Raw genomic sequence first — 19,216 nt, 5'->3', positions numbered from 1 at the left:
TTTCTAAGTGACGCACGCCCCTTAGAAACCCGATGTGTACCTTAGTTACCAGCTCCCTGCATCAGCGCGCTGGTAACTAAAGTACACAGCGACGCCACGTACTCGGCGTCGCTGGTGCTGATCGCTGGTGAAGCTGTCTGTTTGACAGCTCACCAGCGATCATGTAGCAACTCACCAGCGATCCTGATACGTTGATATCATTGTCGGGATTGCTGGTGAGTCGCTATGTGTGACGGGGCCCTAAGCCAAGACAACTCATTTAATATAAGGGTAGGAAGTCTACAACAAACCTAAATCTACACCAAAGAATACCAAAGCAAATAGCCAAATGGTATCCAATGATCAAACAAAGTTTAAAATCGCTTTATCATTATTGAAAGTAGAGAAGAGGCATAAATTTGATAGGAACTTATTGCTTCTCAAATTTTACAAAAATCCACATTTGCCAAAATAGGCATTTTTTTGTAAATTGCTACCATGTGGATTCAGCAAAATGGTGTTAATGGCCCTCAAAAAATTAAAAATAATTGAAAAATCCTTATACTCATCTTACCGGTCACCTCTCCTTATCATCAGCTGTCCAGTCCTGGCTATTCAGTCCTGGCTAGCCAGGACATCTTCTGATCGCTGCCACTTTTGCTGAAATCCCCACAATGACCTGGGACTTCTGGCTCTGATGAGGCTTGGGATGGTTCTGAGCGTGCATGCTCAAGGTCATGGTGCATTTTGTGATGTCATGACGTCTTGAACTTGCTTGCATGGAAACCTGTAGGACCATGCCAGAGCAGAAAGTCCTGGCCCAGCATGAGAGGCCCAGGGATTTCAGTGTGAATGGCTGGGATCAGAAGATGCAACAAGGACTGGACAGATGATGGGGAGTAGTGGAGGGGACGGAAAATGAGTATAAGAATTTTTCTTTATCTTTATAAAAAATAAAGATGAAAAAAGGAAGGAACACTATATTCATGGAGAATGACTTCTCTGCAGATCAAATTTCCCAGGAAAAAATGCGAACAAGGGATTGGGAATTTGCCTTATCCGTGCATCTCTAATTGAAAGTTTGTTTATGGCTCCATTTTTATTATTTGCGCCAAATATATGAAAGTGTTCCATGATGTTTAATACACTTTTAAATCTTCTTAAGTTTTAATTCCACACTCCTACTAGAGTGAGAATATCGACTCTTTTTTTGCGACTTTTTACATAAATCTGGAGTTGGACGTACAGTATTTGCCTTTCTAATCATGCCCATGAGGATCGGATCAAAATTGTTAATGCAAGACCATGGGTCCGTGAAAAAAAAAATTGGACCGTACTCAGATGACATCTAACTGTGGTCCGATTTTAATTGACTGTCAAAAAGGAGAAAGTGGAGAATTTTTTGTTCTTCTCTACGTACAAGAAAACCTGATGACACTCAGACAGAACGCTGCTCAAAATATTTGGCGAATGTGCGGGAACTTTCTTATGGAGAACTCCATCTTGTTCACTGTGTAACTAAAAGTAGAATTTCAAATGTTCCACGGAGAAACATGTGGCCGACTTTCAACCTCTCAAGTAGAAGTTAAAGGATTGTAGGTTACACATCAATCGTGTCAACCTTAAAATACAAAGCATCTTGTGCTGGACAATTCCTCCTCCTTCTCTGTGTTATGACGGATAATTAATCCTTTTCTGGGTCAGGATTTTTTTTTTTTTTTACTATCAATTAAGTACAGGGGGAGGTTTAAACTGTGAATCTGGAAATCATTAACCCCCAGAGGACATATACACACAGCTAAAGACACAGACGTACACCCAGTTAGGTCTCTGCATTATTATTGGCTGGGAGACAGGAAGCAGAGACACAGCTGTTTATACTCCAGATTCCAGGAGACATCTGGCCTGGGACCGAGCGTGGAGAAGGGTTTCATATGCTGCCACTATCACTGCTCCGGTTCAAGAAAACGGGTTGCAATGCCTTGTCCAAAAGACCCCTGTGACCCTTAATCCCCAGGCCCCTCAGAGCTCCTAAGCACAGGAAACCAGATATATACACTGTTGATATATTCTCTTGTTTATGTTCATTTTGTTTCCCATTATTGCTACATTCAATATTTATCTTTTCAAAACTTTTCCTTTCCAAATGTTACAATGTGTTATTTATTGTATTCGATGCATTCATCACTAAAAGAAAAACGGGGTGTGAACAATCAGTGCTGTAACCTGAAGCTTTTGGGCCCCAATGCAAAATCTCCAACAATCTCTACCTATCATGGGTCTTCTAATATGGGCCGAAGGGGCCATTTGGTCATCCCACACCTACTATAGTTATAGCCTTGCACACAGTGTTGGACTGGGATGCTAAAGACCCACCAGTAACATCAACTCGAAGGCCTGACTATTCCACTACATATAAATACGACTTTATCCTCATTCACAAATTTCTACAGCAATAAAATGGATTGATGTTGAATGAATAAGATGCCACCTTTGTCTTTAGATAGTGAATCAAGTATAAAGTGCCAAGTACTGATCATATAAGATGGTGGCGGCCCACCGGAGGATTGCCCTGTTCTGCTGTGGGCCAGTCCGAGCCTGCCTGCACACAATGCAAAAGAATAAATAATTGACTTTACTCACTGTTGTACATCTGTATAATTTAGGTTTATTAGTTATTCTTGGGGAGGGGATTATAGTCCCATTTTTTTTTGTCAGATGCATAATTTATAAAACAGAATTCAAAGGGACCAGTTTTAATACTGGACTTATTTTTTCATTATTATGGTTTTTTTTTTGTCGTCACTGCTTCCTTTCACACAATCATTAAATTAAAGTAGCATTCCCATCTCAAGAAGTGATGACATACCATTAGGACATACCATGACTTAAAGTGGACCTGTCACTTGCCATAAATATGTATTTTGTATTTGATGTAAATGCCATTGTTCTCGTGAATCCAGCCTTGTTTTTCTTTTGTTCCCACAGCTCTCCATTCTTTCTTCCATGTACAGTGGGGAAAAAAAGTATTTAGTCAGCCACCAATTGTGCAAGTTCTCCCACTTAAAAAACATGAGAGAGGCCTGAAAAATATTCAGGATTGAGAGTCCTCAGTAGTTGATACCTTTTAATGGCTAACTGAAAAGATGGTAATACATTGCAAGCTTTCGAGACTACTCAGGTCTCTTCATCAGGCTAGATGAAGAGACCTGAGTAGTCTCGAAAGCTTGCAATGTATTACCATCTTTTCAGTTAGCCATTAAAAGGTATCAACTACTGAGGACTCTCAATCCTGAATATTTTTCTATCCACTGGCTAACATGGTACAAAGATATACATCTTTCCTGTATGAGAGAGGCCTGTATTTGACATCATAGGTAGATCACAACTATGAGAGTCAAAATGAGAAAACAAATCCAGAAAACCATGTCTGATTTGGCAAGAGTTATTATGCAAATTATGGTGGAAAATAAGTATTTGGTCACCCAAAAACATGCAAGATTTCTGGCTCTCACAGACCTGTAACTTCTTCTTTAAGAGGCTCCTCTGTCCTCCACTCATTACCTGTAGTAATGGCACCTGTTTCAACTTGTTATCAGTATAAAAGACACGTGTCCATAACCTCAGACAGTCACACTCCAAACTCCACTATGGTGAAGACCAAAGAGCTGTTGAAGGACACCAGAAACAAAATTGTAGCCCTGCACCAGGTTGGGAAGACTAAATCTGCAATAGGCAAGCAGCTTGGTGTGATGAAATCAACTGTGCAAGCAATAATAAGAAAATGGAAGACATACAAGACCACTGATAATCTCCCTCGATCTGGGGCTCCACGCAAGATCTCACCCTGTGGGGTCAAAATGATCACAAGAACGGTGAGCAAAAATCCCAGAACCACACGGGGGGACCTGGTGAATGACCTGTATAAAGCTGGGACCACCATGACAAAAGCTACCATCAGTAACACACTATGCCACCAGGGACTCAGATCCTGCAGTGCCAGACGTGTCCCCCTGCTTAAGCCAGTACATGTCCAGGCCCATCTGAAGTTTTCTAGAGCGCATTTGGATTATCCAGAAGGGTATTGGGAGAATGTCATATGGTCTTATGAAACTAAAATAGAAGTGTTTGGTAGAAACAAAACTCTTCGTGTTTGGAGGAGACAGAATGCTGAGTTGCATCCAAAGAGCACCATACCTACTGTGAAGCATGGGGGTGGCAACATCATGCTTTGGGGCTGTTTCTCTGCAAAGGGACCAGAACGACTGATCTGTGTACATGAAAGAATGAATGGGGCTATGTATTGTGAGATTTTGAGTGCAAACCTCCTTCCATCAGCAATGGCATTGAAAATGAAATGTGGATGGGTCTTTCAGCATGATAATGATCCCAAGCACACCACCAGGGCAACAAAGGAGTGGCTTCGTAAGAAACATATGAAGGTCCTGGAGTGTCCTAGTCAGTCTCCAGATCCCAACCCCATAGAAACCCTTTGGAGGGATTTGAAAGTCCGCGTTGCCCAGCAACAGGCCCAAAACATCACTGCTCTAGAGGAGATCTGCATGGAGGAATGGGCCAACATACCACCAACAGTGTGTGCCAACCTTGTGAAGACTTACAGAAAACGCTTGACCTCTGTCATTGCCAACAAAGGATATATAACAAAATATAAAGATGAACATTTGTTAATGACCAAATACTTATTTTCCATCATAATTTGCAAAATAAATCTTGCCAAATCAGATAAGGTGATTTTCTGGATTTGTTTTCTTATTTTGACTCTCATAGTTGTTGTCTATGATGTCAATTACATGCCTCTCTCATCTTTTTAAGTGGGGGAACTTGCACAATTGGTGGCTGACTAAATACTTTTTTTCCCCACTGTATATCAGTCTGTCACGATCGTGGCTTGTAGAACCACTGTGCCACGGACCGCGGAGAGCCTGGAGGGGCGTGACTAAACGATCACCTGTCTATTCACTAGAGCCTCAGATAATGAGGTTATACTTGGCTCCCGATAAACACCAGGTGCCACTCCAGGGTAGACCAACGGTCACTCAGCAGCTGGCCCCGAAGGACAGATAGGATGGAGCAGCAGGCAGAGCTTGTGTCAAAGACAGAGTGCAGCAGGCAGGATTTTCTTCAGAATGCAGCAAGCAGGATTTGCTTCAAAGTGCAGCAAGCAGGATTTGCTTCAGAGTGCAGCAAGCAGGATTTGCTTCAGAGTGCAGCAAGCATGATTTGCTTCAGAGTGCAGCAAGCAGGATTTGCTTCAAAGTGCAGCAAGAAGGATTTGCTTCAGAGTGCAGCAAGCATGATTTGCTTCAGAGTGCAGCAAGCAGGATTTGCTTCAAAGTGCAGCAAGCAGGATTTGCTTCAGAGTGCAGCAAGCAGGATTTGCTTCAGAGTGCAGCAAGCATGATTTGCTTCAGAGTGCAGCAAGCAGGATTTGCTTCAAAGTGCAGCAAGAAGGATTTGCTTCAAACTGCAGCAAGCAGCATGATTTGCTTCAGAGTGCAGCAAGCGGGATTTGCACTCAGAGTACAGCAGGCAGGATTTGTACTTGGAGTACAACGGGCAGAATTAGTAATTGGAGTACAACAGGCAGGATTTGTACTTAGAGTACAGCAGGCAGGACTTGCACTGTTATGTGACCTTACACAATTTAGACTGAAACAAGAAGGTCGCTCAGGCACCTCCCCAGTGGAGAGGAAGCAATAAATACTGTACATAATACCTCCAAACCATTGGCTGGGGAGGGAATGGCAAGTGCATGTGCTGGACCTTTAAAGGGAATCTGTCACCCTTTTTTTTGGCTTGCGGCTGCTGGCATAGACATCAGGGGCTTATCTACAGCATTCTGTAATGCTGTAGATAAGCCTCCGATGTAACCTGAAAGAGAAGAAAAACACATTATATTATACTCACCGGGGTGGGCGGGGCGGTCCGGTCCGGTGGGCGTTGCGGTCCGGTCCGATGCCTCCATTCTTCATGCGATGACGTCCTCTTCTCCCGTCCTGTAATGGCTGCGGCACAAGCGCACTGCTCTGCCCTGTTGAGGGCAGAGCAGAGTCCTGCAGTGCGCACGGGTCAGGAGAGGTCCTGCGCACTGCAGAATTCTACACTGCCCTCAACAGGGCAGAGCAGTGCGCTTGAGCCGCAGCCATTACAGGACGGGAGAAGAGGACGTCATTGCATGAAGAAGGGAGGCGTCGGACCGGACCGCAACGCCCACCGGACCGGACTTCCCACCCCGGTGAGTATAATATAACGTGTTTATCTTCTCTTTCAGGTTACATCGGAGGCTTATCTACAGCATTACAGAATGCTGTAGATAAGCCCCCGATGTCTATGCCGGCAGCTGCATGCCGAAAAAAAGGGTGACAGATTCCCTTTAACAGGCCGGAGCACACACGTGCGTGGTCTTATAACATGGCCAGAGACCCGGGTGTAAGTGCTGCTGGGAGCATGCGGAGCATGAGGAAGATAGGAACCAACGGCAGCACGGGTGAGGGAACTGACATGCCAGGAACCCAGCGTGGTGCTAACAGTACCCCCCTTTATGCCCCCTCCTCTTCAGGCCATCAAGGAAGTTCCGGAGAAGAATCCGAGTGTGAATATTCTCGTTGGGCTTCCAAGACCTCTCTTCAGGGCCAAATACCTTCCAGTCAAGGTCTTGCCTCTCACCCTTTTCATGGCCAAGATGTTCTCCACTTCAAAAACATCCGAGGCTGTTGTCATGGGCGTTTTACTTGAATCCTTGAAGAAGGGACTCAGGATGACTGGCTTCAGTAGGGATACATGAAAGGAATTTGGAATCCACAGAGAAGCAGGCAGCTTCAATTTATAGGAAACCTCGTTGATTCGCTTCAACACCTTGAAATCCCCGAAAAAAAAAGGGCCCAACTTGTAAGAAGGGATCTTCAGCCAAGGGTACCTGGATGAAAGCCATACCTCCAGGACAGAAGCACGGAGGATCCAGGTGCCTCCCTTCTGAGAAGGGAGTCCAGATGGATCTTTTCTTTGGAAACAGTGGTTCCATCAGGATTAAATGAGCAATTGAATTTTGGCTATTATTTATAGTTCTTTTGTCTTTATGACTTATCTTTGTGCATAACCTTCTGATTTTAGGTTCTAGAAACCTTGAACTTGACCACTTACCACATACTATTTCCCCTCTGGGATAGCCAAGGATTTGGCTTTTATTCCTGTTGAAGCTACCTCTCTCCTAAAAAGACTTTTCATTGAATCAAAGTGGGTCCTGAGACCGTGTATTGTTTACATTATCTGGGAAGATGCCTGATGTGGGAATTCTCTAGTTTGACACATGACCTATGCTTATATTGGAGTTCACCCCTGATTATATGCCTATTAGGTGTTATTTATCCTCCCTTTTTCTATTTTAAGTGGTTAAAAAGCAGGATCCGTCGAGCTACGATCTTATGATCATGTGATGCGTCATGTGACTGATAATGCATCGTTCCAGAAAGATCTTGTTTGAGCAGCACCATTGCATTCTAATGGAAGGTTCTGTAAGGCAACGTCGTAGGGTCGGGTTTTGGCTGCATGTTAACAGTATGTATGCAGTACATGGGGAGGCTATGGGGGTGACATACAGACATGGGGAAGCTCACTCGCAGTCTGTAACCTGAAAATTCAGCTTTCTCTCTCTCACTTCTTCCTTTCCTCCCCCCTCCCTCAGGAATGTCTTAATTAGCAGAGGGAATTTCCTTTGTCTCTTTTCCCCCATGTGATGGCTTCTCATAGCCAATAATGAGAATCTAATCATTTGATCATATAGCGACGTGAGTGTGTGATAGAAAAATGACATACATATTTGGAACGTGCTTTGATAGAGCTTTGCGTCAGCGCCTCTTGCTAAATTCTAGCGCCAACAGAACCAGAGAAATTGATTTCTCTTGAACAGAGGTGAATAGCTAGTCCAAGTTTGGAATCATTAGGAAGCTAATTTTAATAGAAGATGAATGGTGGTTCTGCCGATATTTTGCTAGGTTCTCAAGCCCAGTTATGATCGTTATAATAATAATAATCTTTATTTATATAGTGCCAACATATTCCGCAGCGCTTTACAGTTTAACAGTTTCAAACACAAGTCATAAGTAACCACGTTAACAATACAATAATTAAAGCAAAATAAAACGACCCTGCTCGTGAGCGCTTACAATCTACAATGAGGTGGGGGAGATACAAAGTACAGGTGTGTATTTACAACGATGGTCCGGCCATCTTGAGGGAGTGGGGGATAGATAGAGATAGTGAGTGGGCTACACACTCTTACACATAAAATTACTTTGATTAGTGAACGTGATAGGCTGCTCTGAACAAATGTGTTTTGAGGGAGTGCCTAAAACTGTGCAAGTTATGGATAGTCCTAATTTCTTGGGGTAGAGCATTTCAGAGGATTGGCGCAGCACGGGAGAAGTCTTGGAGTCGGGAGTGGGAGGTACAGTTTAATGTAGAGGTTAACCAAAGGATAAACAGTTGCACTCAGGATTTCATGTAATTGGCAGAAAAAGGATTTATTTCAATCACCAAATAAAGAAAATTGCTTCACCGCAGGAGAAAATGCAAGCTATTCCATAAGGTAACATTTCGACCATATCCCTGGTCTTTATCAAACCTTATAATAGAGATACAAGGAAGGGTAGACTAGTGTAGAATTGATAAATATTGAAATCCCATTATGGGCTTATCTGGTGCTGCATGGGGGACCACTGTGAACTGTAGTAGCTCTGAAGGCTGCCATTATATATGTGTGGGCAGGACGTTTTCAGAACCAAATCTGTAACTCTGAGCTGTGGGAGGGAGCCGGAAAACTAGCCCCTTTAGTGATGTCACAAGCCCAGACGTATAAGTTACTGCAACTAAGCCCCCTGTTAGTTGCTGCCTGGATGCTGTTGTCTCAAGACCCCCACATGCATTGGGATGTGTTACCAATCCCCCAAGCCAGGTTATACCTAAGATGACATAAGCAATACGTGAGTTTATTTCTGCTTTTAAATCCCCTTTTATTTGTATTTGCTTTGTACATAATTTAATTGTCTCATGTTGTAAAATCTTTTTATACCTTCTGTAAACACTGCCTACCTTTTTTGGAGTAAACTATAAAATTATTAGTCTCATATCTCCTTGTTCTATGACGAATTCACGTGCCTAGAAGTTAATTGCGCTACTAATTTGGGTTGGCTTCGTACCCCTTTATTAATTTAAATATTAATAGAGAAATCGGAAGCTGGTGGCAGCAAAGTGTGTTCTGGGCTAGGTGGGCTAGCTGGCAGTGACGGAAGGGGTTTTATAAGCTGATTGTCTGGCTGCAGCCAAAGACTTTATAATTCCCTCGCTGCAGCAGGCCTAATAGCCAGTACACAACAAGTAGCCCGTCCGGCAACTAATTATCCTAGGTGCAGTTCCCTGACTGACCTCAGGGTAAAAAGGGGCGCTGGAGAGCTGCAAGTTCCAAAGTGGAACTGGAAAGTAGGATATACATAAATCCCTGCAGTTCGTGACATATTGAGGCAGCAGTGGGATAACTACAATAACCCCCTGCGGTAAATTGTTAGGTCAAGACTAGCTTGCTGTTTTCATCATTGTGGCAGCGGTGGAATAACTAAGATAAGCCCCCCTTGCATATGTGATAGCTGTGTGCTGGCCAAAGGTCATACAACCCCTTATGCTGACAGGGAGTGACATGCAGCACATGGGGGTGACTTACAGCACAAGGTGAGGCTATGGGGTTGACATGCTGCATATGGGAAGGACATACAACACATGGGGAGGCTATGGGGGTGTTCTGCTGCAAATTGGGACGCTATGGGGGGTGTCATGCTTCAAATGGAGAAGCTATGGGGGAGTCGTGCAGTACATGGGGAGGCTATGGGGTGACATGCAGCACTTGGGGATGACATACTGCACATAGGGAGGCTATGGGGCTGACATGCTGCACATGGGGGTGTCATGATGAACTTGAGGAGGATATGGGTGTTAGACGTCGGATTCCTGCAGCTGCTCAGCAGGAATCCAGAGCCATACATCCAGCGGTCTCCCATTCCTTTCCAACCACTCAGGGACCTGCACAGCAATCTCGGCGATCCAGGCGCCCTGCTCAGACCAGCTCTCTGGGTCTGGATGTTGCTGCCATCTCTGGACCAGCAATGGTAACGCAACCTGCTTTGCAGGAAACCACTCCAGAGGCTAAGTCCTCTCACCGCGCTACTGGGCATGCCCACGAGACGATCTCCCAGTGGAGATCAGGGGTCACGAGCTCAGGTCCTTGTCCTGATCTGATTGGCCTATCTCAGAGGTCTGGAAGGTCCCGGAAGCGCATGGCTATAAAAGACCCACCCGAATGGCCGCTCGCCCAAGCGCTAGTATAGATTATACTTGCTATGTGTGAATGGTGATGGATGTATGATTCTGGTGACTGACTTATTATGAAACCCCTTCCCTCTGATATTACGCATGTGGATAGGGAATTAGAGTTATAGTCAGCGCCAGTCAGTGGCAAGCCATACGCCACAGTGCATACCGCACCGCTACACTAGCGTCCGATAGTGTGTTGCCTCACGGCACTGTCCAGCGGCAGTAGTTACCGCCGCGCTGCAGTTAGGTCAAGGTCAAGTCGGACACCGATCTCTGCCTTGGGCCGTGTCCTGTGACCATATACCGTGTGTGCATGCCAGCTGAGACCTGTGAAGCTAACAGGCTCGGCGTTTATGCTTTATTTGTACTAAAGCTCCTCTGTGAGGTTAACAGAGTCCGCTCTGCGCACCATGGGTGTCGTTTAACCCGAGCGCAGTATACCGCCATATAGCGAGTCTGCCATTACTCAGCAGCGGTTGTTACACCTACTGCGCGGTGGACCCCGGCCGGGAACGCACTTCCTATTATTTATATTTAGTGCGTTCTGCCGTCCCTAACAATGGGGGCCTCATGCAGTATATGGGAAGGCTGTGTGGGGCTCATACTGTATATAGGGATGCTGTTTGGAGCTCATGCTGTATATGGGGAGGTGGTGTGGGGCTCAAGCTGTATATGGGCTGTGGCTCATGCAGTGTATATAGGGAGGCTGTATGGGGCTCATGAAGTGTATATAGGGAGGCTGTGTGGGGTTCATGCATTATATATAAGGAGGCTGTGTGGGGCTCATGCTGTGCATATAGGGAGGCTGTATGGGGCTCATGCTGTATATGTGGAGGCTGTGTGGGGCTCATGCTGTATATGGGGAGGCTGTGTGGGGCTCATGCTGTGCATATAGGGTGGCTGTGTGGGGCTCAGGCTGTGTATAGGGAAGCTGTGTGGGGCTCATGCTGCATATGGGAGAGGCTGTGTCTGGCTTATGCCGCATATGGGGGAGGAAGGTGTGTGGCTCATGTTGCATATGGTGGAGGCTGTGTGGAGCTCATGCAACATACGGGGGAGGCTGTGTGGGGCTCATGCCTCTTATGGGGGAGGCTGTGTGGGGCTCATGCAACATATGGGGGAGGCTGTGTGGGGCTCATGTGCCCCAAAACATTTCCAAAGTCTAATTTCATATATATACAGTGGGGCAAAAAAGTATTTAGTCAGTCAGCAATAGTGCAAGTTCCACCACTTAAAAAGATGAGAGGCGTCTGTAATTTACATCATAGGTAGACCTCAACTATGGGAGACAAACTGAGAAAAAAAAATCCAGAAAATCACATTGTCTGTTTTTTTTTCATTTTATTTGCATATTATGGTGGAAAATAAGTATTTGGTCAGAAACAAAATTTCATCTCAATACTTTGTGATATATCCTTTGTTGGCAATGACAGAGGTCAAACGTTTTCTGTAAGTCTTCACAAGGTTGCCACACACTGTTGTTGGTATGTTGGCCCATTCCTCCATGCAGATCTCCTCTAGAGCAGTGATGTTTTTGGCTTTTCGCTTGGCAACACGGACTTTCAACTCCCTCCAAAGGTTTTCTATAGGGTTGAGATCTGGAGACTGGCTAGGCCACTCCAGGACCTTGAAATGCTTCTTACGAAGCCACTCCTTCGTTGCCCTGGCGGTGTGCTTTGGATCATTGTCATGTTGAAAGACCCAGCCACGTTTCATATTCAATGCCCTTGCTGATGGAAGGAGGTTTACACTCAAAATCTCACGATACATGGCCCCATTCATTCTTTCATGTACCCGGATCAGTCGTCCTGGCCCCTTTGCAGAGAAACAGCCCCAAAGCATGATGTTTCCATCACCATGCTTTACAGTAGGTATGGTGTTTGATGGATGCAACTCAGTATTCTTTTTCCTCCAAACACGACAAGTTGTGTTTCTACCAAACAGTTCCAGTTTGGTTTCATCAGACCATAGGACATTCTCCCAAAACTCCTCTGGATCATCCAAATGCTCTCTAGCAAACTTCAGACGGGCCCGGACATGTACAGGCTTAAGCAGTGGGACACGTCTGGCACTGCAGGATCTGAGTCCATGGTGGCGTAGTGTGTTACTTATGGTAGGCCTTGTTACATTGGTCCCAGCTCTCTGCAGTTCATTCACTAGGTCCCCCCCCCGCGTGGTTCTGGGATTTTTGCTCACCGTTCTTGTGATCATTCTGACCCCACGGGGTGGGATTTTGCGTGGAGCACCAGATCGAGGGAGATTATCAGTGGTCTTGTATGTCTTCCATTTTCTAATTATTGCTCCCACAGTTGATTTCTTCACTCCAAGCTGGTTGGCTATTGCAGATTCAGTCTTCCCAACCTGGTGCAGGGCTACAATTTTGTTTCTGGTGTCCTTTGACAGCTCTTTGGTCTTCACCATAGTGGAGTTTGGAGTCAGACTGTTTGAGGGTGTGCACAGGTGTCTTTTTATACTGATAACAAGTTTAAACAGGTGCCATTACTACAGGTAATGAGTGGAGGAAAGAGGAGACTCTTAAAGAAGAAGTTACAGGTCTGTGAAAGCCAGAAATCTTGATTGCTTGTTTCTGACCAAATACTTATTTTCCACCATAATATGCAAATAAAATGAAAAAAAAACAGACAATGTGATTTTCTGGATTTTTTTTTCTCAGTTTGCCTCCCATAGTTGAGGTCTACCTATGATGTAAATTACAGACGCCTCTCATCTTTTTAAGTGGTGGAACTTGCACTATTGCTGACTGACTAAATACTTTTTTGCCCCACTGTGTATATATATATATATATATATATATATATATATATATATATATGGAATTAGACTTTGGAAATGTTTTGGTTAAGTTTTATTTCTTTATTTCTATTACACAATGAATGTTATTTTGAAGTGAAAGGAAAGTAATCAAGATTCTGAATAAAAGGGAGACACAAGAGAAAAAGAAGAAAAAAAATAGCATATGTTTAACCTCCCATCCATCTGTTTTTAATTTTGGTGCTTAGCCAGGGGCGAGAAGCTGGCTCCATTCCAACCCTCTGGAAGCGGACATTGAATCTCAGTAAGTACAGCTTTCTTAGTAACTAACATTATGATTTTTTTCAGAGACGTTTGGAGTATTTTTTGTTTCGCCTCATAACAAGATTGAGCAATTTGTCTATTGCGTAATTTGCACTTAAAGTTCTTCTGTTATCACTAATATATTATAAAAAGCCGAAACACAGCGACTACACAGCTCCGAGTGCGTCTGATGGGACAGATTATGATAAAGAGTAATCTTCATTTAAAATGTTATCTTATAAATTTATTGGGCAAATGAAAATAAGTAACTGTGTAATATATCTTATCAGAGCAATCTGATTCTCTTTCCTCCAGGACTGAACAGTCATTCTCAATTCATGGGTAATATCTGTAATCAATGAAGACAGATTTCCCCATTATTGCGATAGGAGATGACAGTTGGTACTTTTAAAATTGTATGGAGAGGGAGGAGCTAGAGGCAAACACAGAAATTCTAGGGAGGAGCTAGAGGCAGATACAGATATTCTAGGGAGGAGCTAGAGGCAGACAGACATTCTAGGGAGGAGCTAGAGGCAGACACACACATTCTAGTGACGAGCTACAGGCAGACACAGACATTCTAACGAGAAGCTAGAGGATCACACAGACATTCTGGGGAGGAGCTAGAGGAAGACACAGACATTCTAGGTAGGAGCTAGAGGCAGACAGACATTCCGCTTCAGGTTCTCCTGAAATGACAGTTACAGTTCTCTCCATAAAACTTTATGAGCACCAACTGTCATCTCCAATCTCAGTAATGGGAATGTCTTTTTTTAACTGAAAACCCATTTTACCGGTGAATTGAGAATATTCAGAATTAATGATTAGTCCAGGAGGACAAAGAAGCAGATTTCTCTATTAAGATATAATACAAAGTTGCTTATTGATTTATGAAAAATCAAAACATTGGTTACTCTTTAAAGAAGCAAGCATCAAGAGGAACAAAAAATGATGATATGGGAATTACAAGTGCGCATGAGTTTATATTTCACATAGTTATTACTTTTCTTAACTTCTATAACTTCATAAATATTGTATTTTGCTTAAGCTAATGACACTTATTCGGCCAAAAGATGTTCCACCCAACACTCCCTCCTTATACGTACATGCTCATTTTGACTGAATGTTCTTGTGTTTTCAATAGGGAATGGAGAGGAGAGTAAACTGCTTACAGATTCCTATAGCATTGGCTTATCTTCCCTGAGGACAAAGGAAAGGACAATGAAATTCAACATGGCGAAACTTATGTTCCCCAACATTATGTGTTGAGGAAGAATTGAAAGGGAGGGCCACTAACAAAAAGAAAAAAAAACAGACAGTACTGCCGAAATAGCAGAGTTTTTGACGAATTTTATTCTATTGTGTATGGGCGACCATAACAAAGCCTGGTTTCTGACACAAGTTTTGGCTAATGTAACAACTTGCTCAATGCTTCTTTCCCTAGACATCATCTGTTGGGAGAGAGCTTAGAGGACCCCATACACATTACATGGCTGTCTCACTTCTACTGCTATTGCAGAAGAAAAGAATTGTTTAAAAAAATTTGTAGAATATTTCCAAGTATGGTGGATAGAAATACCAGTTTGGTAGTGAATGGCATACTGCTATGCATGGACAACAGCCGTTTCGCACCGAGCAGGCGCGTCTTCCTGGTCCCAAGTACTGCTCAGTTTTTTCACTCGTCAGGAGTTCTACCTTGGCACCAGGAAGAAGCGCCTGCTTTGTGCGAAACTGCTATTTAGGGCTCATACTCACTGGCGAGAAATATGGACGAGTGCAATCCAATAAAAACCATGCATATCAGGATTGGGGGGTGAGGGGACCATGCATACCAGGAAAGGGGGGTGAGAGGACCATGCATACCAGGATAGGGGGGTTTGGGGACCATGCTTACCAGGATAGGGGGGTGAGAGGACCATGCATACCAGGATAGGGGGTGAGGGGACCATGCATACCAGGATTGGGGTGTGAGGGCACCATGCATACCAGGATTGGGGGGTGATTGGACCATGCATAACAGGATAGGGGGTGAGGGGACCATGCATATCAGGATAGAGGGGTGAGAGGACCATGCATACCAGGATAGGGGGGTGAGAGGGCCATGCATACCAGGATAGGGGAGTGAGAGGGCCATTCAAACCAGGAAAGGGGGGTGAGGGGACCATGCATATCAGGATAGGGGGGTGAAAGGACCATGCATACCAGGATAGGGGGGTGAGGGGACCATGCATACCAGGATAGGGGGGTGGGAGGGTGAGAGGACCATGCATACCAGAGGGCCATGAGAGAGTGAGAGGCCCATGAATGCATTCAAATCCCGCGCGGCACCGCTCATTGGCTGAGCTGCCCGCCGACGGATGTTCATTTCACCGCACTCCCGATGCAATAGCATCAGGCCTATGTCTAGTATATATATATACTGCTCAAAAAAATAAAGGGAACACTAGACACTCTTACTGAGCAGACAAATGGATGTTAGTGACCTTCCTATCATTTCTACCTTTTGTTTATTCCATTGGCACAATAGCAGGAGAAATTGAATCACAATCAGTGTTGATTTCACAGAAGTTTGACTGACTTGGAGTTACATTTAAGTGTTCCCTTTATTTTTTAGAGCAGTATATATTATATATATGATATATAATATATATATGATATATTAATGTATTATATACAGTATATACATATCATAATAATAATAATAATAATCTTTATTTTTTATATAGCGCTAACATATTCCGCAGCGCTTTACAGTTTGCACACATTTTTCATCACTGTCCCCGATGGGGCTCACAATCTAATTTCCCTATCAGTATGTCTTTGGAGTGTGGGAGGAAACCGGAGTACCCGGAGGAAACCCACGCAAACACGGGGAGAACATACAAACTCCTTGCAGATGTTGTCCTTGGTGGGATTCGAACCCAGGACCACTTAGCCACCGTGCTGCCCTACACATATCATATGTTTAATAAAAATATAATATATATAAATTATACATATACCGTTTATACTCGAGTATAAGCTGACCCGAGTATAAGCCGAGGCCCCTAATTTTGCCACAAAAAACTGGGAAAACTTATTGATTCGAGTATAAGCCTAGGGTGGAAAATGCAGCAGCTACTGGTAAATTTCAAAAATAAAAATAGATACCAATAAAAGTAAAATTAATTAAGACATCAGTAGGTTAAATGTTTTTGAATATCCATAGGAGCCCCTTATAATGCTCCATACAGTTCATGATGGCCCCAAAAGATGCTCCATATTAAAATATGCCCCATATAATGCTGCACAAAGGTTAATAATTACCCCATAAGATGCTCCACAGAATAATATGCCCCATATGCTGCTCCATTAAGGTTATGGCACCATAAGATGCTCCATAGAATAATATGCCCCATATGCTGCTCCATAAAGGTTATGGCCTCATAAGATGCTCCATAATGGTTATGGCTCCATAAGATTCTCCATAAAGGTTATGGCCCCATAAGATGCTCCATAAAGGTTATGGCCCCATAAGATGCTACATAAAAGGTTATGGCCCCTTAAGATGCTCTATAGAATAGGCCCCATATTCTGCTGCTGCTGTGAATAAAAAAATGACATACTCACCTCTTGTCGCTGAGGGCCAGGTGCTGGTGTCCTGAGCAGGCGGGGATGCTGGTGCGCTATGGGGGCCAGGTGCCGGTGTCGCCGCTGGCTCAGGGCCCCGGCACCTGCGATATTCACCTGTCCCCGTTCCACCACCGCACGCCGTTCTGTCTTCCGGGTCCTCTAACAGTGACTGTTCAGGCATAGGGCACGCACCAACTACATCATTGTGTCCTCTGACCTGAACGTCACAGCCAGAGGACGTGGGGGACAAAGCGGCGCGCAGCAGTGGAATGTGGACAGGTGAATAGCATGGTTCCCCCGTCCTCCCTGTCATACTCACCCCCTCCTGGCGTGTCTCTGTAGCCCCTGCTTTTCCGTCGTGGAGAAGCAAGGGCTGCAGAGACCGTGCAAGAAGGGGGTGAGTATGATCTGACACCCGCGCTCTCCCTCCCCCGCTGACCCCTTGGTATATGACTCGAGTATATGCCGAGAGGGGCACTTTCAGCCTTAAAAAATTGGCTGAAAATCTCGGCTTATACTCGAGTATATACGGTATATACATGTTAGTGACAAATGTAAATATTCTAGTGTTGGTTCAAAATTATGGACATATATTTAATAAATAAATGATTATTTCAAGGAACAAAATAGTGTGGGGTACCCCAATAATATATAGCCAGCAACACCATAGTAATTGTATTAGTCACTGATATATATATATATATATATATATATATATAATTTTTAAAAATACGTATTTCATATGTATAGATTATACATACTGTATATGTTATATGTAGATATTATATATATTTTACATATACAGTATGTATATTTATATTGCACAGTAAGTTTGAACAAAAGCTATTAATTCATTTGTCGGCTTCTGTAAAATCATTACAGAACCCTACAGGATATGAGATATTGTTTACATAAGTAAACCATTTCATATCAGTTAGATTTATATATGTCCCTCACTAATAATGTTAGTAGTATATGTGTGTTAAATTTTGTAGCTGTTAAATTTAAGGATTAATTCACAGAAAAAAATGGTGTGGACTCCCGTGCAATTATCTCTGCCAGAGAGAGCAAGCCAGTGACTGAGGGCAGATATTAATAGCCAAGAGAGGGACCATCTCTCCATTATTAACCAGGCTTAATGTCAAGTTACAATAGCAAGGTGACATTAACCCCTTATTACCCTATATGCCACCCACTACAGGGCAATGGGAAGAAAGAGGGTAAGTGCCGTAATTGGCGCATCTTACAGATGCACCTTTTCTGGAATGGCTGGGGGCAGATTTTTTTAGCCGGGGGGGCACAAAAACAATGGTCCCTCTCTAGGCTATGAATACTGGCACCACATATTGCTTCATACACTATTATGGGCCTCATATAATGCTCCATACAGTATATGGGCCCCATATATTGCTCCATACAGTATAATGGGCCCCACATAATGCTCTACATAGCATAATGGGCCCGACATAGTGCTCCATACAGTATAATGGGCTCTATATAATGCTCCATACAAAATAATGGGCCCCATATAATACTCCATACAGTATAATAGCCCCATGTAATGCTCCACACAGTATATAACAGCCTCATATATTGCTTCATATAGTATATAATAGCCCTATATATTGCTCAATACAGTATAATGGGCCCCATATATTGCTCCATACACAATAATGGCCCCTTATAGTGGTCCACACATAATATAATGGCCCCATATATTGCTCAGCACAGAATAATGGCTCCATATATTGCTCCATACAGTATAATGGCTCCATATATTGCTACATACATAAAAATACTGATCAAATACTAACCTCTCCTCGTTCCCTGCTGCGGTCGCCTCAGCATCTTCTGACTCTCTGCATTGCTCGGCAGAGGGCATGCTATAGTGACGTCATCACGCCCTCTGTCCTGAGACAACACAAAGAGTTTTAAGATGCTGAAGAGACCAAAGCGTGGAACTGTTGCTGTCTTTCATTTAATGGTACAATCTCTGCTCCTGCTACTACTACAATCCCTGTTTGCTGTCATCTAGTGCAACCTTTCATTTAATGGTATATAACAGTGCCTACTGAATGTTTGCTAAATTCATTTGTTGCATTGAACTCAATACCTACTGCTGTATAGCCATTTTGGGGCCAGTAGAGATGCTCTCAGTTGTAAGGTGTTA

General features: G+C 43.7%; 1 long non-coding RNA gene across 1 annotated transcript in view; it reads left to right on the top strand.

Annotated features, from left to right (window-relative positions):
• Positions 1-15,220, top strand: part of LOC141085563 (uncharacterized) — a 158,668-nt gene extending 143,448 nt beyond the window's left edge. The window contains exons 3-4 of the long non-coding RNA XR_012231331.1: positions 13,380-13,435; positions 14,579-15,220. This is a non-coding gene — a long non-coding RNA (uncharacterized lncRNA). The remainder of the gene's footprint in view (positions 1-13,379; positions 13,436-14,578) is intronic.
• Positions 15,221-19,216: the final 3,996 nt, after the last annotated feature.

Source organism: Dendrobates tinctorius, unplaced genomic scaffold (assembly GCF_039654945.1).
Source record: "Dendrobates tinctorius isolate UK_male_01 unplaced genomic scaffold, ASM3965494v1 ptg000028l, whole genome shotgun sequence".
In the NCBI taxonomy this organism is placed as follows: Eukaryota; Metazoa; Chordata; class Amphibia; order Anura; family Dendrobatidae; genus Dendrobates; species Dendrobates tinctorius.
The sequence above is the reverse complement of the archived record's forward strand: the minus strand, read 5'-3'. Positions and strand labels throughout refer to the sequence as shown.